Below are 26,710 nucleotides of genomic sequence, written 5' to 3'. Positions count from 1 at the left end.
TGAATAGTAAAACTGCTACACTGTATGAACACCTGTACAGATGGTGATCTCAGGCCTCACCAGGTCTTCTCAGTAGCTGGTCTGAACCAAGTTACTGTCACAGTTCCATTAGTGCCTTGTTTGTGACTCATTGGCTCAGTTGGCGTGTGCATGAAGGGACGGTCTATGAGCTAAAGAGCGAGAGTAAATGAAATGTATTCCCAGAGTTCACTCAGCCTCAGGAGACGAGGATTGGGGGAAAACAATCTGGAACTGAGGTTTTTAGATTGAGGACTCCAACGTGTATCCAACAGTTATGCAGATGTTCTTAATAGAATTATTTCAAGGAGATTTTACAGTAATCAAGTCAGTTTTGCTTCGATTCAAAGACTGGCATCGCCCAGAGAAGAGCATCTGAACATGAATCAAAGGAGATGTTTCTTCCTGCTCCTACGTTTTCTCACTTCATTGCTCCTCCTCTTTGATTGGCAGGAGGAATGTTGCAGGATCATCAGCAGAATGTTTCTGGGATCCTTAATGAAGACATGCTGGCGTTGCCATGGCAAGCGCTCACATGGAGACGGGATCCTTCCATCCCTATTGTTTTCAAAGTGCTACGGTGGCAGCACTGGAGGTACAGTATGTGGAGGTACTGCTGCTTTACAAGGTTCTTGGAAAGTATGTGTGAATATGCGCTGTGTTCACACACACACACTTACTCACAGTGTCGCTATGGAGACAGATAAATGTTGTGTATGTGTGTGTTTGGGAATGGTCAAGGATCAGTCCTCCATGATGTAATCAATATGTTTGATCCTTGACCCCCAACCTAAACTACCCGGAACCTGTTTTTTGGCAATGGAGCAACTACAAGCTGGGAAGTCCTGCTTGACCTTTTTGACCTCTTCATTTCGCATGACTACGGGAGTGATGCTGCTGCACCTTGTGAAGATCTGTGAATGTAAAGAGAGCCATACATTTTCTGCATTGCTGTATGTATTGTTGAACAATGGAGCAAAAGCAGAGGCCTGCACTATCAAAAGGTCCAGCAGTCTGTCCTGGCTTAGTCTAAGCAAAAATTCAGCAAGTGATGAACTTCTATACACTATAGACAAGCAGAAAAATAATGATTGCTGTCCAAAGGTCCTGTTCCTGTAAAAAGATGTATAAAATACTATAAAAGAGAAAAAAACAACCAGGAATTTCACTCACTAGTAAATATTAAATAGCGCAGAGACACAGTAAGTGGCTGTGGTTGGTACCTGTGTGGTGCTGTGTACTCTTCATACAAAGGCTACACTCCAGGTCCACCCATTCCCAGAATCTGCCATGCACTGAGGAGTGGGCCCGTCCCCTGATCACACACTCAAACGCACATACACACACACACTCATTACACTCATTGACCCAGAAAGCAACAGAAAAAGAAAGCTGCTTCTTGTGTTCTTTTTGAGCCATGTAGACGATTCTCATAACAAAGTGCTAAGGCTGGCACTGCTAACACATCTGCCGTCCAAGGTAAATTGCAGTCTGCCAAGTGAATGGCACAGAGTTTGTTTTCAGTCAGGCACCTAGATATGACTTCAGGGGCTTTACGGTTTTGAGACGTACTGTACATATTTGTGTCAGTATCTGCATCTTTGTTTTTATCAGTTCACATGGTTATACACTATTTTAGCAGCACATTTGTTAAGCAAATTAATTAATGCAATTAATAATAATGGTAAATATTAATTAAATGCAAATAATAAAATGCATGAATGACTTTGCTCTACTGTATGTGTGATGATAACATAAGTTAAAGACCCGCTGTGTTTCTGGGCCACATGCACAACACACAGGCCACGGCAGTGACAAACAAACCATCACACTGGGTATTTATACTTGCCGAAATAGCCACTCACACTTTAAACGGAATCACCTTGCCCACCAAACATTCCACACCAACAAGCGAGCACTTTGAACGAGGCGCCATCTGCCTCCTTGACTGCTGGGAAGTCTATACGGACATCATCATGACCCTCCGCACCACCCCGACCGCGTCTGAAACCGACCCTGTCAAGCCGCTGTCAAATACTGTACCACTCAGCAAATCCAGCAAGGTGGAAAAAAAGACAGATGGGAACTGGAAGAATCTGTATTTTCAAATTTTTCTGGATTTTACTGGTAATGGTAAAGTAGCACTTGTTTCCAAAGAGCAAGAATGTTTTATTTTTGTGGGGTTTTGCCTTTTGTACGTCACACACTGCTTTCATTTACATAAAAGTTACTCAATGAAGATGTTGAGCTTGAAAACAGAACCATCTCGATCTCAAAAACAAAAGCACTTTTTAATAACAGATTTCCCAGAATCAGACACATTGGACTGGAAATGCCACATCATTCTTTCTGTTGCAGATGACTTGATGATGGCAGAACTTCTGGGTCAAGCCAAATGTCAGTGGAAAGACCCAGTGATGGAGTAAATATGTGCCTTTAACTTTACAAGAGTGTGCTTCTATATCGCCACTACTCAAATCTACAGTATAATACGATGCAGGTCTATCCCATGATTGCTATAGTGGGACATGTAATTTGTTTATTTTGGCTTTAAGGATCCCACTTCTTACAATAATTACTGTAAATGTGAGAGTACTTTGGCTATTGGTTGCTTTAACAAACAACAAACACTCAAAAGTATTTCCTGTTTATCACTAAGCATGTAGACCATCTGAGCAATTTTAGGTAATGTCCCTGACGTAGGGCTGTTAATAGTGAGGAACAATAAACACAGACTAAAGTTTTACTGCACTTTACTGGAAACGGGGTTGAAACAACACTACAGGTTATGCAGAACAAATCAACACCATTACAAAAAAGGATGCTGTGCGTGAATATGTTAAGATGAACATACCATAACATGTAATAAATAAACTAACGGTAATAAATGGATGCTGCTGGATGCTACAGTAAAACATGACAATTAGCATCTCGTATAAAGCACGACTGAGATTAAATGATGGTGAGAAGCAACTTGGGCAAAGCTTGACAGATTTCCACAAAGCTGCATAAGTTGAAGCACCGACATCCCCTGTTCTTACAGTTAGTGAAAGTGAGATGATAACAGCTTTATTATAAAGTGGGATTTGATATAAAGCTTGTGCTACTGTACAATATAATAACTTTGCATTGACTCTCTCAGAGCTGCTACATAGGCAACATCTAATTTTTCCGTTTCATATCATATCATATCATATCATATCATATCATATCATATCATATCATATCATATCATATCATATCATATCATATCATATCATATCATATCAATTATATCAAAAAATATGCATCATGTACTAGCTATAGATATGTATGGCGTATAGTACTGAATGCCCAGAGGTTATTTTATTCCAATACTGTAACGTCATCCATTATGTAAGTTTAACTAACAGCTTAATATGTTTGCAGTTACGTGCAAAATATGAGTTATGTAACCGAGCAGCAGGTGGGACATATCATCTACTAAATACAACTTAATCAGAATCACATTTGGGATTGCTGCTAATCAGAATGTGCCTCTCGAGTGTTAAAACATCCTAACAACTAGCATGCATGTTATGATCACACACATGTGGCACCAGACCACTCGTAGCATGTAACTGATGCCGTAGGTGCGGAGAAAACGGGTGTGATGGGCAGCCTGCTCTCAACAGCTTCACAGGACCTTGTCCAGGAGAAAATGTATGGTTGCAGCCAATGTTTGCCTTGAAGTGGAGATTGTGAGAATTACAACACATTTCCTCCACATAATCCTACATCTGGATTAGGTTTCCATGCAAGATTAGGCAAAATCTACTATAAATAAATGCATTGGGGTGTCACCGGGGGCAAATAAACAACGAGAGCGTAAGAGAGCATCACAGGCATTTCTGATATCCACAGCTGTAAGAAAACCTTGTTGCAGTTCATTTTCAATGCAGCGCTGTACTGTAAGTAAATCTATAATGATGCTATACAGCACACAGTCAACATTGCTTAGACACACATACAACACATTTTGTGTGCAGAATGTTATTAAATGTTACAAAATCCTAATGTCATTTCAGTTCTCAGCTCTGTCTCATCATATTTAGTTTTTTGGATTGATCACAAATTTTAATGGGTGAATGCCAATTATTAAGTATTTAGAATAATATTTATGTTGGTCCACTGGAGCATCTAGTTTATAACTTTACTAAGTTGCTATTTGTTGCTCCGGAGGTAGAAGAGTGTAATTTTTGAAAAAGGCATCACCACAGTGGACCAAAAAAACAAAACGATGAGCTATTAACAAAGACAATCATGAGCAAATTATAACAATAATAACATTTCCACAAAACAAAACTATCTTTGAATTATGCAATTAGAATTACAGACAGCTGTTTATACAGCATCTAGTAAAAACGTGGTGCGTATTTTGGACCCATTGAAGCTCTTTTGACCCTCATCTCGCATCTTCCAGTAAATTGGATTAATTTAATAATGAGAAGCATGAGGACAGTAAAAGAAACAGGTTGGCTGCCGTTTCCTCCTCCTCCTCGTCGTTTATATTGTTCCCTCCTGGATTTAACCCCTGATAACTGTTCTTGTTAAACGCACCGATGACTGTTAGCGCCACTGAGTTCCCCTAAAACACTAATAGTAGAGAAACAGAGTGTGCCAGTGCGGTCGGGACGAGGCCTGGCTGGCATACAGTCTTGTGGTTCTGTGTCTTAGCGAGTGTTTGCGCATTGTTGGTGAGTGTCACGTTTTGCGCAGAGATGAAACTTATTTCGTGACGTTCTTCGTGTTACTCATTTGTTCCTTAGTTAAATATCCGTACGTGCTTGCTTTCCTGCCATCCATGTGAATCTGAAGACATCAGATTATTCCTTCGAGACCACTCCGACTTGCACAATCAGCGGACGATTCACAAACATGACAATAAAAACTGTTGACAATCCTAATTTCTCCCAAAAACAGGAAACTGCCTGTTTTAATTGCCTCCAGCCTCAATTGCACAGAAAAAAAACATCATTATAAAAGCAGCTTTTTTTTCCCAGCTCTCAGATCCACGAAATTGCGCCTCTGACGTAACGTAATGTCTCTTCATCGTGCTGTAATCGTTTACATGCCCGTGAGATTTTGATTGTGTGTGTGACTAATCAGATGTGAAATCTGTGGTTCACCTGACGCCAGTCAAACAGCTCCGCTGCATATCTCGTGGCAAGCTGCACATTGTTTTGCCTAAAATGACTCCAACATGTGGTTGTGTTCATGTGTCAGTGTGTTTTGGCGTTACACGTCTGACGTCCACCACTTGTTATGTCTTGGGTTCCAGGCGTTCTCGGACATGTAATGTACTGTATGACTGTGTGTGTTCTGGTCAGCTGTTACGCAACACCACATGCCATGTCACCATCCTTTTCTTCAGTTTTTTGCCTTTCATCCTTCCTATGCCTCTGTATGTGATTAGATTCTCCACACACAACGTCGCTTTACTCTTTAATAACTATAATGTCAATGTTTTTTCTGTCCATTTTACCCAGCTATGAAAACAAGTACAGCTTGATCTCATTCTGGTCTCAAGTAATCATGTTATCACACTCAGGCAGCCCTCAGCCCTCTAGCTAGTGATACATCTACGTCAAAGAAGTGAATGAGCGGTCAGACAGAACCTTTGAGTGTGTGTGTAAAGCAGTAGATTGCAAATTGTACTTCTTAGTAAGGTTATTGTTTATTGATGAGAAACACTCCAGACTGGATGCCTGTATTTCCTAATCAGCAGTTGATTCACCCCCCTCGTTGTGTGCATGTCCATCCCAGCACACAAACATGTTCTGTATTTGATGGAGCAGTTTTGTCTCTATGGCTGGTCTCCCTAAAAGGATTGGTTCACCTCATGTTACAGGAAAGGCTGCCTTTGTATATACAGGAGATGATCCATGTTTAAGCTAAAGTCCTGATTCAAAGCGTAAGGAAGAATTAAGATTATTCTTAGTGGACAGAGTCATAAAATGAAAAGGGACATGATTTACGATTGCAATTCTGCTCCACGCTACAGCAGTAACACTACAGGGGGATTTTTAAGCACCATATCAGAATTCCTTAGGTGCAGATTTAAAAGACCCATTATGTTCATTTTTCATGTACAGTATTTGCCTTGAAACAGATGTCAGCACTGTTTAGGAATAACGTAATTCATTTTAAGTGCAGCCTCAGTTAGATTTCTTGAATAAAGTTTTAAAAGGATAAACAGTAGAACAGGATCAAAAGTGAGCCTTAAGAAGCAGAAATGTACCTCACATACTGTACTGAGATAGATTACATTTACTAAAATGATTCAAATGTGGAGACGCTCCAAAAGACAAAAAGTCTATTATGGCCTTATTTGGGCATAATTCCACTTTAGAATAAATGATGGAGGGATGTGTGGAAGCCTTTTTAAACCCTGACACCGTTTACTAAACCCATAAATAACAATACTATACTTGTATATGTACACACATTATATTACTATATACTTGTAATACTGTAAATACCTCTTATCAGTGTCACTGTGTCTGCAATGAAATAGCAAGAGCCTAGCAAGAGCCATTTTACTGTATAGGAATATTAGCAGGCTTTAGATGTTTAACGTTATCAGTCACACAAATAAGAAGGGGCTACAACTGAAGCAGCAACAAGTTTATTGCTTATACGGTAAATTACATATTTCTTAAGGAAGAGCAAGAGCGCAACCACATTAAAGGATAGTCTGCCTTTAAAGCACTCTGATGTAGTTAAAATTTAATCATGCTGCAAATGCAACAGTTATGGGATAACTTTAAAGTGTATTACAGCAAAAGGCCAAGGACAGAGACTCATAAAGCCAACAAACTGACTCAGCAAAGTCAGTCACACAGCGATATATAATTAGAGTCAAGAACACCGCAAACAGTCCATTAACACATGAACTAAGGCTGTAGCAGAGAAACCCAAGTTAATTTAATGGTGCAAAGTGTGTTTTATTGCATTTAATTTCCAAAGTAATAATGTGCTATTACCTCTTTAAACTTAAAGGAGCTTTTAAAGCATGAATGTACCAAAAGTTTTAAATGTAAATTGGAACACTTTCCACTTGAGTCCCTTCCAGTGTCACTGAGTGTCCAGTACAGTGTATATTCTTCCAAAGATATGAATGGTGTGTACAATTCACTGACGGCAACATTCATCTTATACTTCCGTTCACATCCACTCCTCTTACTGACATTGAGGAGTCTGTGAGGGAGGCTTGAAGACGGAATTCCGACATGCACTGCAGGCTATACAGGTGCAACGCACCTGACCTTCGATACAAAATTCCTCCCTGGAGTCTGTAGTTCTGCTGACGCACCACAATATCATTCCACAGAGGAGTGAATATGTGGTGTGTATGTTTTGGGGGGTGGGTGGCTATAGTCCGGAAAAGGGTAAGAAAGGTGAGGGCCTGGGGGCTTTTCCATTTTTGAGAAATCCCTTCTCCAAGGTGACGAAGGAAAACAGTAACATCATGTTGGAGGAAGGCCTGCTCCAACTCTATTACAACCTCTAAACCCCAATGACTGTACGTCACTGTGTAACACCATCTCCCCTTATTTTTGTAATGCTCATTACGGAGGGGCTATGGGTTGATCACCGGGTACAGGAACAGTACTGTGGGTATACACCTGGCTGTGGTCTCGATTACCATGGCAACAGAGTCCAGCGAGTCCAAAGTGTTTGCACTGCACACAGCTGTGTGACTGGGGGGGGCTGATGAGAGCTGGGTGAGAGCTGGGCACTAATGTCAGCAGCTTCACACAATCTGCCCTTCTTTCTAAAGTCGCAAGGGTGGAAACAGAGAGAAAAAGAGGTCGAACCAGTAGATCAGTGAAACTGATGCCATTAATTAGAAATTTCACAATTGATCAGAAATATCTGCAAAGAAGGTAGCTACAGTGAAATAAAGATATGTAAACTGTGTTGGGATTTCTTGTACAGCCCATGCTTGAAGAAATAAATGAAAAACGGCAATAAGAAGCTAATTCAATTTTAATGCTATAAAGTTCCTAGTCTACTGACACAGATTTGGAGAAAGTAGTGACAAGCAGGGACGTTATGCATATAAACAACTAAAGCGTTTTTTTAGACACACACACGCACACAGATCATAAGCTAGTGGTATACCGGGAACTGGTAAAGCTGAGCTCATCACTTTGCAGAAACTTCATCCAATAAAACAATTTATGGTTTTCTGCTGATGTACAGCTGGCAGGCCGCTCGCTAATGGGTTTAAAATATGCCGTCTCTGGCCGAGAGATGCCGAGACGCAGGAGGGGAGAAAAAGCAGCAGAAGTCAGGACTGAGAGAGTGTGAGGGACTGCTGATTTATGATTGCACCGTGCCTCCAAATTTCAGCGGAGCTTTTAGCTCGTCTCGAGCCTCAGAGCGGTGTGATGTTGCAGAAAGCCTGACGTCATTGCTTTCTTTTTAAAACTGAGGCCAGAGCTTGTGAAGTTTAGGATCACTCCGTGCCAGTCTGATGAGCAGCGAGCCAGACACCAGCTGACCGGTCTTTGATGTTGCAAACTTATTTCTAATGAATGGTGAGGCTGGAGCTATGAGCCACCCAGATGAGAATTCCTACAACAGCAAGGTACAGCAAAAGCATTATCATCAAATGGCCATAGAGTATGCAGCATGTCTGTCATTAAAGTATTGTGCTGGCTTTAAATGTGAAGCATATGTATTGTACTGTGTAATAATGGTGCAAAATGGTATTTTACCCTTCACGCTTCTTAGCGATCTTTATAAGTAGTTGCTGCTTTGGCAGGTTGCTACGACAGAAGACCAACTGTGACTCATCGCATAATCAGCCTCTGACTACATTTTCTTTGTCATGGTCTGTGACCGACCACAAGGAAACCAAGTACAATAAAGGTAAGGCTAACATTTTACAGTAGGTCTTGGGATATTACTCTGACCAATTTTAGGTGTATAAAGGGATGCTTTAAAAGCAGTGGGTTACTTTCTTAAAATTGTCTCCTGCTCTGTTTGTGTTTTCTCAGCCCTCCCCTTACTCTAGTCCGGCTGGCTTCCTTCCAGACGCTACTTCAGATTGGCCTCATTACCAAGCCTATCTGATGGTACCAACTTTAGATCTTTAGAATGCTTACTTTGATCTGCCTCAGGTGACTCATGAAACAATGACACGGCTGGACAACAGCTATTTGTCAACCTTGACCTGGACCGTCTCAAATGGATCATTGGGCAGTAATGTTTGTCTCATCAAGAAACAAGGGGCAGTGTGCATCTGTGTCAGGAGTGTGTGCATTCATCCCCAATACTATGTTAAAGCTTACAACACACTATGAGGAAACAGTTCAGATGACCACATCATTATGACCGTTGACCTATGCAAAATCACTTAGTCTTCTTACTAAAACATCATTAAATCTATTAACTGTTGTTTGCTTTATTCACTGATGTGTGCCAGATTTCCTAAGCCCGTCTGTCACTTCTATAGGAAATGAGAAAATAATGTAATGGTATATCCAAACACAGTTCCGGCATTTAAATATAAAGGCAAACTTATAGTCCATTATGTTGTGGCAGAAAATACTTTGCAAAAGCTGGAAACAGTGACTTATTAGCTTGATGACACTGCCACTTAGATCACCGTAAGTGTGTCCAATGACCCAACATCTGTTGCACCAGTTACACTCTCAGCGGAATGTCCCTTCATTGTCTTTATTAAAAAGTATAAGCTGAAGTATTTCACAAGAACTGCTATGACAGGATAAACAGCATTCGCACATTCAGCAACACATTTCTGTACTAGTTACACTAGTTCAATTCACAATTTAGTCATGATGAATGCTTCCTTGAATCTTTACATTGATGGCTTATTTTAAAACATTTCCATATTAATGCAAAACCTTCCCTCACAGCATTGCTTTTATTATTGTCGTACAGCACCAGGCTAGTTGTTTCTTCTCTTTTCAGCTTTAATGCTAAGCTAAGCTAAACCGTTTCATCACTTTTCAACATTTAACGGTCTATAAAAAAGCAGATGGGCTCATTTCAAGATGCCAAACTGTCTTTGTAGTGTAACAGTTACAGCTTGTTTGGTTTGTTTGTAAAAAACATGCCCCTTTCCCACTGTGTGCTAACGAGCAATCCAGAGAAGTTCCCACCATATTCGACCCAGCAATATATAGTATAAAAGACAATAAAAGGCTGCTAATGTTCTAAATGATGTTTTCTACAATGGATGTGGGTATGTTCTTAAAAACTATATAATGTCTGAGTTAATCTGGATGCCAACACAAATCCAAACCATCCCTCGGCGGTTACTGTCAAAGTGTCCATGCTCCCTGCAGCCAGCTGTGTTCTCAGTACAGGGGTTTGTAGCCTCCTCTGTATCTGTGTACCATTAAAATGTCGCCACTCTGCCCCACAAAGCCGCTAATAGCAGGGTCTAGAAGGAGACTGCTTTCCACAGGGGGAATCTGTGGCCACAACAAGGTCACTACTGGGTTTGGATGAAATACAGAGGTCTGCAGGCCTCTGACACTACTTTTCATGTTCTTCAGTACACTCCAGAAGCAGACTATATGTAAAGGTCGCACACTGCAGGTATGAGCTTGTGATCAACCGGAGCTAAACTGCGTTTCAGTCTACGTGCATGCCTGTGTGGTACATGAAGCTTGCGTTTCTGCTTGGATCACAGAAAGCGTGTAAAGGCCTCACATCTGGCAGGCTGGCCGTCCGCCCACCCTGGTGATGGGCTCCAGTCGTAGCACTGGGCAACAGTCGTCAAGGGGAGGATCCAACTGCAGAAGGACTCGCTGATAATGTATTATCCCTCTGTCCCGAATGGAAAAGCACCAAGTAAGCATGTGCAGGAGATGACAAGATATTCTATTGCAAATGTTAACTGCGAAGTAAAGTTCCACCTGAAACACACATGTTGTCCGCCAGCAACAGACTTGATTGGTAAATACAAAAGAAATCTCATTTACTTTTCTGGTTCAAAAATCCTGCTGATAAGAAGTCTGTAACTATTGTTAGATAGAACTTTTAGATATCCGGAAATTCCTCCGCTTCCCTTTGTGAGAACTTGCCTTTCAAATTCCAATTATGGAAATGTAAAGCCTCAGATATGAGGTTGCTGATGTGTTACTGAGCCTGAGTGGCTGCAGTTGTTAGACTTAAGCCCTGGAAAAAACAAAGGAACACTATGCTCCTCTGTCTGGCACCAAAGACCTACCTGGATGTGGAAGGGAGGAAAGAGAAGAGGAGGGAGCTATTTTGTAAAAAGGAGAGTTGGGAGAGAGTGAAAAAGGCACCTTAAAAAATGAAGAAGACAAAAGAAAGAAAGCAAAAAAGTAAAAAGGAGAATCTATGTCATTCTGAGAAAGAGACAGGTTCAAATCGAGTCAGGACGTGCTGGGAGACAGCAGACAGCCTGGCTGTGAGAGATTGTCACGATAAAATGACTGCGGGTTCATAGTTGGGTTTACCTAAAGAAGTGAAATCGATCAATCGAGGGAAGAAAGTATTCTGACATGCCTCATAGAGGAGCCGTGTATCATTTGAGTCTGTCTTTGTTTCCTTTTCCTTTGGAAAAGACGTAAATCTTCTGTCAAGTGTTCCATGAGTGGAGTCTCCCTCCAACTAGGACACAGTGTGATGCACACATGCACGTCCACTCATAAACACAATGAAACACACAAAGCGCCTTCTGCCAAGACATATAATCATATCTGCAAAGCTGTATAGACTCTCTGGTGTGCTCGACTGTAAGGCCGACGAGAACGGGGGGAAGTTACGCACGTGGCGTCTATGGCAGACAGACAGTTTATAATGTTCTGCTGAGGGCAACCCTGACGCATACACACAAGTCAAAGCAGTTCAGAAGATGTTAGTCTGCAGCTTCACCTCAAACATTTTCATAATCATCCCCTTCACTGAAGTTGGGTCGACCCTGCAACTATGACTGAAAAGTTTCTATACAGTATTACTGTTTTTATGAGGATTATTAATATTAATATATTATTGTTATTACTTATGTTAACCAAATTACCCTTGCTATAGCAAAATTGACATTTTAAAGTTTGAAACTTACATTTTTTTTGCTTTTGTCATCTGTTATGTGTGGTTTGTCTTTAAAGGCAATGATCTTAGCAACAGCTTTTCTCTAACCCACAGCACATTGGAAGAATCGCTACTGCCGACTGCAGGTATATCATGGTTCACCTCTTGATTATCAATTATATTTGACTGTGGAGAATGAATTTAATACAAGACTATGTTCATTTCTGACTCTGACACGAGATAAACATTTATAAAAGAAAACCAGATTTCTGTATATGGTGGCCACAATTGCACACCCCAAGTACAAGTACAACACAAGTACAGTAGTCCACCGAGCATGGAAGCACATCATATTCCTGATTTTAAAGGTTAGGACACACGCATACGTAAGTCCTCTGACGAAAGTCATCCACAAAAAGACAACACAAAATGTGGGTCAAGTCAAAAGGGCCAAAAAGGTGGTGACAGAGTCCAGAAAGGCTGGTCAAGATGTTCCGCACAAGATGTTCTATTCAATACACACACACACACACACAAACACACTGATTTTATGTCAGAGAAGAAGGACATGCCACAGCTGACATTTACTGATTGATGAGGGCTCTTTATTGCACAAGCGAAAACATTTCCAGTGTGTGAGTCACAATTTGTCTTTTTGCCACTCGTTCTTAGTGGTGAATATGTTGGATCTTGTCAAAATAAAAAAGGTTTAGGCAAGAATGAAGACTGACAAATTGGGTCCGTGTCGTCTCCAGCTGCTACTCGGCTTTCGTTTTAGATGACTTTAGATAACTGTTTAACACAGTCAGTAGGCTACACTTTCTGAAGCTAGTCGTCAGTACAGTACACTGAGTGATTGCTTTTGGCAGTGATCGCTGTTTGTTTGCACAAAATGAAAAGGGCCAGCGGTCCAAACGCTCAGACGCTAGCGCACATGTTGAGCTTTCATATTTAATAGGCTTTTCATTCATTTTAGTGTAAGAGTAGGTTTAGTTTCAAAAAGAACAGTTTACAATTGTTTTCTATTTGATAAAGCTGTGGCTTGGTTTTAACTTTATTGGACACAGACAGCAGCCGATCCGTCCAAAAACATTCACATTTGTGTGTCCTGTGCATCAACATCGTTTGCAGGTACTGTAGCACAGAACCCTGAGCAGGTGTTTGGTAGATGTACACTGAACATTCTTCTACGCTTGCCCCCTTTCAACTGTTACTGCGGCGTGACGTTTCTGTTTCTATGCCAGTAACAGAGAGCTCATCCAGCCCAGTGTGAGCTCCACGTGGAAATATTGTGGCTAAGAGATACAAACATTAAGCTGCTGAAATCACTGAGGCACACACGCAGGTCAATACTGAACATTTTGTGCTCCTTCCTCTAGAGCCTAACACACGCGCTGCTGTTACATAACTTGCTATGTCATTGATAATTGGAGAGGGTCTGCTTGACAGCCTTATGTAACATGTTAGTACAGACCACTTCTTAAAAGTATCCTTATCACCTCATAATTCCTTCTTTGAAGTTTTCCCCCTATGACTGCTCACATATACAGTACTACTCATAAAAGATTTGCAATATATATATATATATATATATATATATATATATATATATATATATATATATATATATATATATATATATATATATATATATATATATAAAAATCAAGGCATCTCAGAGGGAAGTGAGCCAAATGACAGAGGCCCAGAGAGGTGCAATGAAAAGACCAATGCCTAAGAGGTACAGCCAGATGACCATACCTGAAGCACTCCAAACTGCCAAGCAAAGGCTACAAGCCTTGGCCAGCCGCCTAAAGAGATACACCAGAGATAACGAAGCCAGACGAATAAACCGGCTGTTCGCAACACAACCTGCGAAAGTGTACTCTCAATGGCAGGGTAATAACAGCAGAGCAAACCCACCAAGGCTGGAAACTGAACAGTACTGGAAGGGTATATGGGAAAGGGAGGCATCACACAACAGTGATGCACAGTGGCTGGTGGATCTGAGGGAAGACCACAGCAACCTCCCTGAACAGAATCCAGTGACTATCACAGTGGCAGACATCCAACATAGAGTCTCAGGTATGAAAAACTGGACAGCACCTGGCCCTGACATGATCCACGCCTACTGGCTAAAGAAGCTCACTGCAATCCATGAGCGCCTGGCAGCACAAATGAACCAGCTGCTAAGGGATGGGACTCACCCTGAATGGCTAACCGAAGGGCGAACGATTCTGATAATGAAGGATCCCTCAAAGGGTACAGTCCCATCCAACTACCGGCCAATAACCTGTCTCTCCACAACATGGAAGCTCATGTCAGGCATCATCGCAGCTAAGATAAGTGGGCACATGAGTCAATACATGAGCGAAGCACAGAAGGGCATTGGTAAGGATACCAGAGGAGCCAAACACCAACTCCTGGTAGACAGAACAGTCGCCCAAGACTGCAGAATGCGACACACCAACCTGTGCACAGCCTGGATCGACTACAAGAAAGCCTATGACTCAATGCCACACACATGGATCACTGAATGCTTGGAGCTGTACAACATCAACAGAACTCTAAGGGCCTTCATTGCAAACTCGATGAGGTTGTGGAGAACCACCCTTGAAGCCAATGGGAAACCACTTGCCCAAGTATCCATCAAATGTGGCATATACCAAGGAGATGCACTGTCCCCAATGCTGTTCTGCATAGGTCTGAACCCCCTCAGCCAAATAATAAACAAGACTGGCTATGGATACCGACTCCGGAACGGGGCCACCATAAGTCACCTCCTCTACATGGATGACATCAAGCTGTACGCCAAGAGTGAGCGAGACATCGACTCGCTGATCCACACCACCAGGATCTACAGCTCGGACATCGGGATGTCATTCGGACTCGAGAAATGTGGGAGGATGGTGACAAAGAGAGGCAAGGTAATCCACACAGAAGGGGTCTCACTCCCAGAAGGAACAATAGCAGACATTGAGGACAATTACAAGTACCTTGGAATACCACAGGCAAACGGCAACCTTGAACAGGCAACAAGGAATGCGGCAACAGCCAAATACCTCCAACGAGTAAGGCAAGTCCTAAGAAGCCAGCTCAATGGCAAGAACAAATCCCGGGCAATAAACAGCTACGCTCTGCCAGTGATCAGATACCCTGCAGGAATAATAAGGTGGCCAAAGGAAGAGATACAGACCACAGATGTTAAGACACGAAAGCTCCTCACCATGCATGGAGGGTTCCACCCCAAATCCAGCACCCTGAGACTGTACGCTAGCCGCAAGGAAGGAGGCCGAGGACTAGTGAGCGTGAGAGCCACTATCCAGGATGAAACATCCAAGATCCATAAGTACATCAAGGATAAGGCCCCGACAGATGACGTGCTGAGTGAATGTCTCAGGCAGTGGAGAACAGAGGATGAGATGCTGGAAGAGGGACCATCATGGGAGGACAAGCCCTTGCACGGGATGTACCACCGGAACATAACTGAAGTAACTGAAGTGGCTGGTCTCAACAAATCCTACCAATGGCTTGAAAGGGCTGGGCTGAAGGACAGCACAGAGGCACTCATCCTGGCTGCACAGGAGCAGGCCCTGAGCACCAGAGCCATAGAGGCCCAGATCTACCACACCAGACAAGACCCAAGGTGTAGACTGTGCAAAGAGGCCCCAGAGACGGTCCAGCACATAACTGCAGGGTGTAAGATACTGGCAGGCAAAGCATACATGGAACGCCATAACCAAGTGGCTGGCATAGTATACAGGAACATCTGCGCGGAGTATGGACTGGAAACCCCAAGGTCAAAGTGGGAAACACCTCCCAAGGTGGTAGAGAACGAGCGAGCCAAGATCCTGTGGGACTTCCAGATCCAGACTGACAGAATGGTAATGGCGAACCAACCAGACATTGTGGTGGTGGATAAAGAGCAGAGGAAAGCCGTAGTGGTGGATGTGGCAATACCAAGCGATGGCAACATCAGGAAAAAGGAACATGAGAAACTAGAGAAATACCAAGGGCTCAGAGAAGAACTGGAGAAGGCTTGGAAGGTGAAGGCCACAGTGGTGCCTGTGGTGATCGGAGCACTAGGGGCTGTGACCCCCCAAACTGGAGGAGTGGCTACGACAGATCCCTGGAAAAACATCTGAAATCTCAGTCCAGAAAAGTGCAGTCCTAGGAACAGCAAGGATACTGCGCAGAACCCTCAAGCTCCCTGGCCTCTGGTAGAGGACCCGAGCTTGGAAAGTGGATGAGACCACCCGCGGAGGGTGAGAATAGAGTGTGTGTGTGTGTGTGTGTATATATATATATATGTTCTAGATAGATTATGTCTCCTATTTCTTCTATTCTGTTTTTAAAAAATATTTTTACAAATGCATCAACAAACTGTGCCACTTTACTTGAAGTGGAACAAAGATTTGCTTGTTGGTCTGTAATTGGAGTAAGTCATGATCTAAATCATGTTCTTTACAGCTCTTCCTCACAGATTTAAAATTTATTTCAAAGTCTACTTTGCAACACAGCAGAATTAAACAAACAAATGAATATGAGCTGCTAAAACCACAATGATTTAGTTAATATCATTATGATGGCTTTTAATCCACTATAATCAATATTACATAATGACAATAGATCCGTTGACTGTGTGCTTTGTGACAGGGGTCACTGGTAGTATAAAGCCACAGGGAATTCTCACCAGACTCTTGTCAGCAGGAATATTACTGTAAGTGTGTTTAAGTTCATTGTTTTGAGTTTCATTCAACAGCTATTCTTGTTTTCAGATGCTGGCAGCTGTTCAGTAATAAAATCGTTAAAAGCACTTTTGAGTAGACATCCAACCACAACAAGAGACTGACTATTAGGGCTCCATGACACTTACTATAGATCCTAGAAATGATGTTTTTATCTACTAATGAAAAGTAAGTATGTACTCTTCACTTAACCACTAGTTAATTATGGTGGAGGTGTTTGTTTGTCCAAATGACCTTATAAACTGGGGTCTAAATGCTTCTGGAATCATTGTTGGGGTCAGGCTATGAAGTCAAGCAACTGGTGACCGGGTCTCTCCACAGGGCCTAACTATGCACAGACCAAATTGGTGACGTGGGCCCGTCTTCAGGTGGATCTACTGTACCATCCACAGGAGAAGCCATACTTGGCTGGTGTTGTGCAGAACAGGCAGTCTTCCCCCAGGAAGTCTCTAGGAACATCTTGGCATCCCACCAAAGGGCTGGAGGAACTGTCCAGAGAGAGGGAAGTCTGGGTTTCCCTGCCTACATTGCTGCCCCACGACCTGGTGTGCTAGAAGATGGATGAATTACGCTTGTAATTTTACATTAATGACATTAATTCCCAGTATTCACCCTAATTTGCACAAAGAACTCATAATGGGAAGATAATGCTTTTGTGCAGCTGGTAAGTATTACCAAGCTTGGCTCACATTTTTCTCCATTAGCGTCTCTCTGGACTCTATCCTCATGCACTCAATATTAGGTAACACACACACGTACACGCACGCACACGCACGCACACACACGATTTCACCATCACCACCACTGGCAGGCCCTTGAGTTTAGCTGTGGACATACGAGTCCTCTGGGTGTCCTAGTCCACCTGTAATATCAAACACTCTTGAATGCTCAGAGTAAGACGCTGAGTGAGACATCATCCCTTCTCAATTGCCCTTGAATCATTTCCTGGCTGGGATAACTGCAGTGTTTCTCAACTGCACCTGTAGACACATCCACTGTATGTGACAAAGAATGGTCACACAAACCTGTGGTGGGTTTTTGTATAGGTGCATTACATACAGGTCTGGAGGTACTGTACTGTGAATTATTTAAGAGGTACAATCTGATTTTGTGTTGTCTAAGTGTACATCATAAACAAATTGATGAAATGAAACTGCCTCATATCACAAAAATCAATCCATCTAACGAGTAGCATTTTATGGTATGTCGAAAGGGGCATGTGTGACTGGAGCTGGTAATGGCTTTGGCTCATGTTTTTGTGGTGCCAGTCTATGTGCACTTTGTAAGAAAGTGCTGAATTTGGAATCAAGACTTTAGACGTTACTTTCAGTGGAGATTTCATTACAATGTTGTGTACATATGAATGAGGAGAAGAACTGTGTTAAAGACTTTTATCACTGCTCCATATGCTTCCTATTAATGACTTGTTTCATACTTTGTGGTTTGTGAGACAGGAGACAGCAGAAGTGGCTCCTCAGCATGTTTTTAATGGGAGGCTGTTGGCTCAAATATTAATCAACACAGATTGGAAGTTGTTTAGGTGTACCTTTACACGCTTGTTGACAGGGATTGATGTGTGATGTTATGGGTTAAATTAAAAAGCAGTATCTTTTATTTGTCCATAATTAAAACAATGCCTTGCTTTAGCTTTTACAACCTAAGGGTTTATTGTTCAGAAGCATTTTGACAGTTAATGTTATAAGGCCAGTGAGCAAAAAGCTCTGACAAACCATTGGACAAACCATGAGCTAACTGCCCAGCAGCAAAGCACTTCTGAGCACAAATTACAGTAGTAATTTACAGTAGCAGCTAAATAGCCACATAATGTATTTATAGTGTATGTGGGCCAAAAAATTAAAAAAAAAGCAAATACACTTTATTAGACTTGAAATTAATGCTAATGCTAATTGATATCAGCTAGATGAATCAAGCTACAGTAAGGTACCTAGGACAGCTTGAATATAGGTAAAGTATCAGTGAGAGCGTGATTCAATTACCCCAATTATATACAGTAACTCTGGTAATCAGGTTTAAAAGAAAGTTAATCTTCCATGAATTTAATACTACCTACTGCATCTCTGTTTACTAGTAAGTTAATTGTTCATAGTGGTAAAAAGTAATGTGTATTTTTCTTCACCTTTCTCTTTTGACACTATATTCTGCTAATATTATTAAAAAAGGTCCTACTAAGTTTATTTTCACGTGAATATAGCACAAACTGGTGTCTTCTCAAGGTTCTAACAAGTTCTAAGACACTAGTAATAGTTCCACTTAACATGGGAAGCAAACTTAATGATTTTCTTAAATCAATTCAGTTTTAATCTTGTTGGGTCAGAACTAATATCCATTGGGAACCTTTTTCCTAACTAAATGAAGGCTTGAAAATCTTTACTCTTTGCCCAGACCAGCATCATCTAGGCTGCACAAACGTTAGAGTCAGGCATGAGAGTGCTGACAGCAAGTCCATGTCCAGGGTTTGAGTAGAATTAACGCTGCGGTCTCTGTGTCTGTCCTTTAAAAAAGCCTTTACGAAACGGCCAACGAGCTGATCAAAATGAAACACTCCGCGGGCTAATCTGACAGGTCACCGTGCCGCTACAGCATTGAAATTGAAATTCATCTTAGCATACTTGTGCCATATGGCGGACAGCTTCAAAGCCCTCCTTTTGAAGTAGGCTCTTGACAAGTCCAGAGGCTTGTAACCCATAAAGAGGCTGTCACTGCTGCACTACAGAATGTACAGCATGGACTTCCTGTGTAAATCTTTGTAAGCTGCACTAAGGGATCTTTACGTCCTCAGAAACACCTCTGTCTTTATGTCATCAAGGCAAACGGTGCACCGGCTTAGACGGTTGAGCAGATGAAGTAAAAGGTAAAAAGGTTATGTTTTCGTTGAAGCGTTACGTAAGCTAAAGCTGTGTGTTCCTGCAAGCCTCTGCTCCAAGTAATACAATATGTTACTTAAAAATGTAAACCTTCTCCTTTAATACATCATGCCTTCTAATGCCTCATGTCTGAATACCATGACCTGTCAGAAACAGCCAATGTCTTAATGCTGTTTGACAATTTGACAAAGAATGAACCAAACACTGTGGGGTAAGGTTGCACTGGTGCTGGTCTTTTCTCATCCCTGAGGTAACGAAGGATCCCGAGACAACCACACATTCCTGGAGAGATAACCACCAGTGACACTTCCCGCTCATGTTGTCTCTGCCTGTTCTCCTCACGCTCTGACCAGACAATGGGACGTTGTTATTGGGTCCTGCCTCGCGAACGGCGCTTCAAGGACGGGTGCCTGCCGTCACTGCAGCGAACAAAACACACCAGGTTGGTAGGGGAACAACACAGTAGGCACTGCAGCCCCGTGTTTACTCGCTTCAGGGCTCTTGACAGCGTTGAGTGAGGATTTCCCCCAAGTGTCAGGCTGCAGTACGCGAAGTGAAGAAATCACACATGCACTGAAACACACACACACACGCACACATGCACACACACGCACACACACACACACATCCTTGAGTGCACTGTAATCACCAAGCTGATATATCATCGCGTCCAGCCTTCACACACAGCCGCGCAGCAAAAACGTGAGCTAACACCACAAGCTCGCATACACACACCAGCACACTCAGAATGATGCAGTCAGCAGATACGGTATGAAATTTACAGTCTGTGTGTTATTTTCGCCCCGACCCTGGATGGCTCCAGGGTTTCTTCACCTGGGATCAGGCAGACCTGTGCATGCACCAGTGTGTGTAGTAGCAGTTTGACAGCAGTTTTAGGTCAAGAATGTGCACACCGACAAAAAAAAAAAAAAAAAAGTGTGCAGACGTTTCACAGGCAGCTTGCATGATGTGATCGATGATGTGGACACGGAGTTTGCTCAAGGCTGTTAAAAAGAGCAACAGCTAGTATTACAGTACAAGTGTGTGGTGATTTTAGCATGCTCAATTATAGGCACAAATTTAGCCTTATAGTCCAATAACACAAAAGGCAACAGAAATGTTATAACAGAAGAAATGTAAATGCTTTATCCTCAACATGTTCATAAAACAGGGATATTAATATTAGATACAAAACCAAAACTTACACTAAACTAAATATAACAAAATCTTTGTCGAATTTCTAACAATGTGCGTGTGTGACGCACACGTGCATTAGTGCATACATGCATGCGACTGTGCATATGTAAATGCACGTAATCTGTTCATCTCAATTGAGGCTGATAGGTTCACCTGCTCCTGAGCTCCACTGTTAGGATAAGATCCCTTATCTACATGAGAACCTGCATCCCACTCAACACAAACGTGCATGGATGGATGGATGGGTTGATCTTTCATGAATGCACATGTAAGGGAAAAAACTGAAGGTGCGCGTCAGTCTTAGGAACCAGACCAAAAGACAGGAAAAATGTGGTCATACGCATTACATTTGGTGTTAGGCAAGAATACCGAAGCCCTAATGGGAAAGTTACACATGCACCTTACTGTAGAAGTAGGTTACATAACAAAGCCCCAGGTACAGAAGAAAAACGTAATTCTACTTATGACTGTCTAGTGCTTCAAGGCCGTAATCTCTATTCATAGATAACTTTGTTGAAGTTGCTTAAGACATTCTGATCACCGGTACCCTGCATGTGTTGAAGCTGTGATTCTGTGCACAAGCAGCAGAACACCCTAGGCCTTCTACTATGCAGTAGGGCTTCTGTGCGGGTGACATGAAGGAACAAAGATAAGATAAGTGAGCGATGCAGTGTGTGGTGAATGTTATAGTTCGGTTTGTGAAGCATACCAAAAATATAGGAAGACAATATCAGTTCATCAAGCGAGCAAACACCTCCTCTTACGGTTCCAGGCTCCTATATTTTGTGATTTCTATCACAGATTTACACAACTCCTGGTAGAATAAGTTTCATTGTCTATTGTGGTGTTTGACTACTATGTTCCATGACTTTGTACAGTCATCATTTCTGAATGCTATCTGTCCACAAGGGAAAGACTTAGAAATGTTTGAGTCATATAGGTCTAACAACAGTAGAAGCAGTTCTCAGTATGAGAAATATTAGAGCTGTAAAAATGAAATTTGGCATGAAATTTGGGAAGCGAATAACAAAATAACGCAAGTTGAAAGTGAAGGGGAAAAACTCAGCAGTCCATCTAGAAGGGGCTTTTTTAATTTTTACTGTTAACTGGGGAAATTAGGTTTCTTGTAGCAGTAATACACTTTCAACTGTTCTGAAATAGAATTAAGATTTAGCAACTAAGAAAATCATGAATGAATTACTTGCAATTTAAACATCACACAGAAGAATATAATTTCTGACCACCAGCACTTACTCTTTGCTCAGAGGTATGATCTTTGTTTCTAGGAAAGGCACTTTCTGTAAATGTGCTGTAAACCCCACATTTACAACAGACACATACTTACAGCACTGTATACATTGTGCGTGTCCATGCTAATAGTACTCCTGAAACCAGTTGCCGTTGTAAGTTGCCATCATGTCTATATAAGGAGAACCTCAGCTTCTGTTGAGGGCAGTGCTGTGCTGGCAGATTAATTGTGTGTTATGTTGAAGTTTAAAAGTGCTTCTTTCATGGTTGCGTTCTCAGAAACGGACTTCAGCCCATCCTCTGAGATATTTTTACAAGTTTAAAAAATAATACTGGTTTTGTCCTCAAGAATACCAGTGCTTTTCTAATTAGGCTTAGTCTCGACTCAGGAAGCAGGTCCTGTTTTAGTTTTTTTTTTTGCTACAGAGAACCCCCTTTTTAAAGTCATGCTGCACTGAGCCTGAGTATAGGTACATGATGAACCATTGTTTTTTCAGCTTTAACACATTGCACAGTATCGTATGATTTACGGTCAAATGGCCTTCAGCATCAACACACGCCAACATGCACACACACACTTTAAATATATATGCAGCTTTGGAAATTGAGCAAAAACAGGCGAAGAGACAACATGAGCTATGTTATGTATGTATATCTATATACAGGACATGTGTCTATGTATATCTGTTATGAATGGGCTACAACTCATTTGTCATTATAATGAGTTTCAGTTTGACATGGAAAGGACCAAATCTTGGGGAAACCCAAGAATACATTCATGATGGAAATTTTACTTTGACCAAACTTTCCCAACTCAAGGTTCACTTGCTAGCTTTCAGCTTACATCATATGGTTTTCATTAGCAGATGTAGTTCACTCTGGACTTCAAAAATAACAGGAAAATGGCTGGAGGCAGACAGTGAGTTGGCATTGTCGCCTCAGTAGAACGGCTGAAAAGAGGAAAGCCGTGTCCCCTGAACACCACCTCACAACATTTGTCTCAGCTCAGCCTTCACCACCTCAATTGCTGGGTCACATGCATGAACCCTAGCCCCTACAGTACGTGTTCAAACTGTGACAAACCGTCTTTACAGTGCATTGCTCGTTAGTTACAGTCTAGGAATTCATATTGATTTTACAAGTTAGCACTATCTACAGTATCACCAATACACCGTCAGCCACGAAGAGGAAAACAATGCACAATAGGGCCAGTGTGCATGTGTTACACCGCACCTTCTCTCCGTTCAGGTGCCACGAGGAGACAGGCACTTAATCCCCCTGTTCCCCCTACTCCTCAAAGGCGTACATGCATGTAGACACGTATGCACACCTTAAAAGACATGCAAGTCCTGGAGGTATTTCCTCTATCTCAGTTGTGAGGCGATGGACTGTCAGACCCGGGTGACAACAGTGGTGATTATGCAGGCAGGTAGAGAGACAAGAGGGGTGCACGCGCTTCCTTCTGTCTGCACTCCTGTGTGGTCCGACTCACACCCACAAAATACAACGGCACTATTGTCTCTCATGGATCAGTCTCAACGTGAGAGAAGTGATCGCGCAATGCATCAAGCAATGAGAAGGACATGGGTAGAGGTGAGAAATGAATGGATGACGAACGGGTGGATGGGAAATAAAGCAAATGACGCATGTGAGAAGGAATACAAAAGGCAAAAAGAAAACAGACTTAAAAACAAAAGGGCCAGGAAGGAAGGGGTTAAGGGTGCAGAGTGATACAGGATCATGAAATACAGTTTACTTAGCTGTGTATTAAATGCTTTGTATAAATTTCTACCTTTCATACGCCAACTTGTAACCATAACGTACAATCTGAGCTATCTGAGCAGAAGTACACTGCACACTTTATACTTTGTTGTACCACTTCGGTATTTAGTTGCATCAGCACTGCACCTTTAATCACTGTGAAAGGCACCTACTTTCAGGAATCCCTAATCCTTCAAAATAAAAGAAGCTGCACAAATTGCTTTACAAAAACGTATCTCAAAGAGTCCAGGAGTCAAAATTATGCACTAAAAGCCAACATGAATACAGGTGACGGGAGTGGTCTGTAATTAAGGACACTCCAGATGTCTAGGCATTCCATATCATTCAATAAGGGAGTAATGCATCTTAATGACTGTTTCTTGTTGCACTGTTTGAAAGGTCTTAAAGCCAAAACAGTACAAACAAAGCCATTACCTATTAAACAGAAAGAGATAATAGTTTATTACTCTACTTGATTAAAAAGCACAAGGGTGGGAAATCCCCCACATCTATGTTTACTTTAAGTAAGCTTTAATAGGAATAGTTCCGGTTTCTATGGCTGAATTGTCGCCATTATCACAGCCACAATGAATTGCTATCAGACCCCATCAACTCTATATTAAGGTTTGGTTCACTGCATTGCGCATTGTTGATCTGAGCACCTTTGGAGCTTTAAAAGCTTGAATAACGGTAATGTATACAAATACCTAAATATGCCCTAAGTGTGCATCAGTTGTACAGGGAAATAACTTGCTGCGGGCTGTGAAGGGTTACTTGCTCAACACGCAATAAATTACTGTACCACCAGAGTTGTTGTTTGGTTTAATGAGTTCAGGTTTTGACATATCTGCCACTGGGGTTTACCTCCAACCCAATACAGTAGAGATGAATTAAAATTTATAGCACTCACAGCTCTACAAAAACTGACAAGAACTTTGTTGTGTTGGGTTTGTTATGGAGCTACATGTATTCTCCAAAGAAAACCTGGCACAGGAAGGAAATCCGTTTATGGAAAAGTGAGGATGAGCCATCTAAACTCTCAGTATAAGTTAGTGCAACCTTTAAGCCTGTACATCAGAACTGAGAATAGAGAAATTGTCTGTTATTTAACAGCTGCTACTTACAGTAAAAGACATTAACACAAATGTAAAAAGAAACTAGATAAGCTAGAAGTAAATCGTTAAATCTTGGTGAGCATTTACTGTAGCATTAAATATGGACAGAAAACTAGGATTTACTCAATATTTAATACAGGGTGACAGAAAAAACGACTTGATTGCAAAAAGTTCCAGTTTTCCTGTGTCACCCTGTATTTAAGGTCAAATGTTTGCTGTCCTCTATAAATATCCAGTAAATCTGTTTGGATTATTATGGAAATGGCCACCAATAATTTTATAATCATAACATTTCATTTTTTTAACAGTGGATGCTATTTTAATGAAAATCTTTAGGTAATGGCTTTTGACTGCTTTCACAGCCTGCAGCCAAGTGGACTGATCACAGCCCAGAGTCCAGGCACGTAGTGGGCAGCACACTGCCAACCAGCATGGTCACACCTGAAAGCAAAGGCCACACACACACAAACAGCCACAGACACAAATACAGACGCAGACGTAAACAGACGCGCGCGCGCGCACACACAAACACACACACGTAGACACAGACACACTGAACCCATCATACTGTTATATTTTCTGCCACATGGCTGCTCCAACTGGTAAATTTTCTATTCTTAAGGTCAGCCTTAAGCAGCAACTACAAACCAAGCGGCAACTGCAAGACTAACATGAATATGTTCAGTAGGAAAAGCGTCCATTGCAGACAGGCTAGTTTAGACACGCACCACTCACGGGCATAAATCAAGCTTAAGTAAACTTTCAGTCCAAAACATTATGACTTGAAGATTTGGGGTGAAAAGCCTGTAGAGTAGCATGCAGGCCCTTTTTAAAAAGCTTATTTCTGTAGGTGATGTTCACATTTGGGTTGAATGAGCATTTAAAAATGTCAATGTGTTACTTAAACAAGAGGTTTGAGGACTAATTTGTAATGCAGTTTATTATCTGTATTATTATTAATATTATTATTATTAAGACTTATTATCTGTTTTCGAGCAAGATAAACGCAAGATGTTATGGACTTAATGCAGCTAATGTAAAACATTTTTGGAAACACTGCTTGATTCAATGCAAACTTTCCTGGCTACATCAACTTCTGCTTTAGGCTTCACTGCTTTCACAGTGCATATACAACAGGCAATCGCTGGCTCCCTGACAACTTGGACTGATTTGGTCTGAGGAACATAAACAGAGCTCAACCAAATATGTATATTCGATTCTATATGGTTTGGTGCAAAAATGTGTTAGCTAAACAGAGAATCAGAAACAGAGGGGTACTGGTTCTTCGTCCTACATGTTACTATTCTACTGCTTTTAACGATGCAGTGTTTTTTACAGTAGGAGCTTAATCTCATCAAGCAGCGCATGGATTTTTGCAGTTTCACAAACAAATGTCAGTGCTACAAATATGTGTGCAAACATTTATTGCCCTAACCTAAAGATGACACTGAGAGAAAGCAGAAGATGTATTCTAATAAGATACACCTCTAGCAAAACTGTTTGAATGTCTTGTTCAATAATTATAATAATGATCCTTTAGAACAAACCAGAAGTGAACCATCTGATGTTTTCACAGCAAATTGAGTGAAGCCCTAACGCTGACTACGCTTGACCTTTTCCACCACGTTCACACACACACACGAGCATCTGCAGTATACATACACAGAAGACCTTGGTAACT

At 41.6% G+C, this 26,710-nt stretch overlaps 1 long non-coding RNA gene across 4 annotated transcripts in view; it reads left to right on the top strand.

Annotated features, from left to right (window-relative positions):
- LOC114870057 (uncharacterized) overlaps positions 1 to 3,124 on the top strand; it is a 51,269-nt gene extending 48,145 nt beyond the window's left edge. For all 4 annotated transcript variants that reach the window (XR_003788250.3, XR_003788249.3, XR_008692508.1 and 1 more), the window contains one exon: positions 472 to 3,124. This is a non-coding gene — a long non-coding RNA (uncharacterized LOC114870057). The remainder of the gene's footprint in view (positions 1 to 471) is intronic.
- Positions 3,125 to 26,710: the final 23,586 nt, after the last annotated feature.

The sequence above is a fragment of the Betta splendens genome, chromosome 2 (genome assembly GCF_900634795.4).
Source record: "Betta splendens chromosome 2, fBetSpl5.4, whole genome shotgun sequence".
Lineage (NCBI taxonomy): Eukaryota > Metazoa > Chordata > Actinopteri > Anabantiformes > Osphronemidae > Betta > Betta splendens.
Note: the sequence above shows the minus strand (reverse complement) of the source record. Positions and strands in the feature narration are given on the sequence as shown.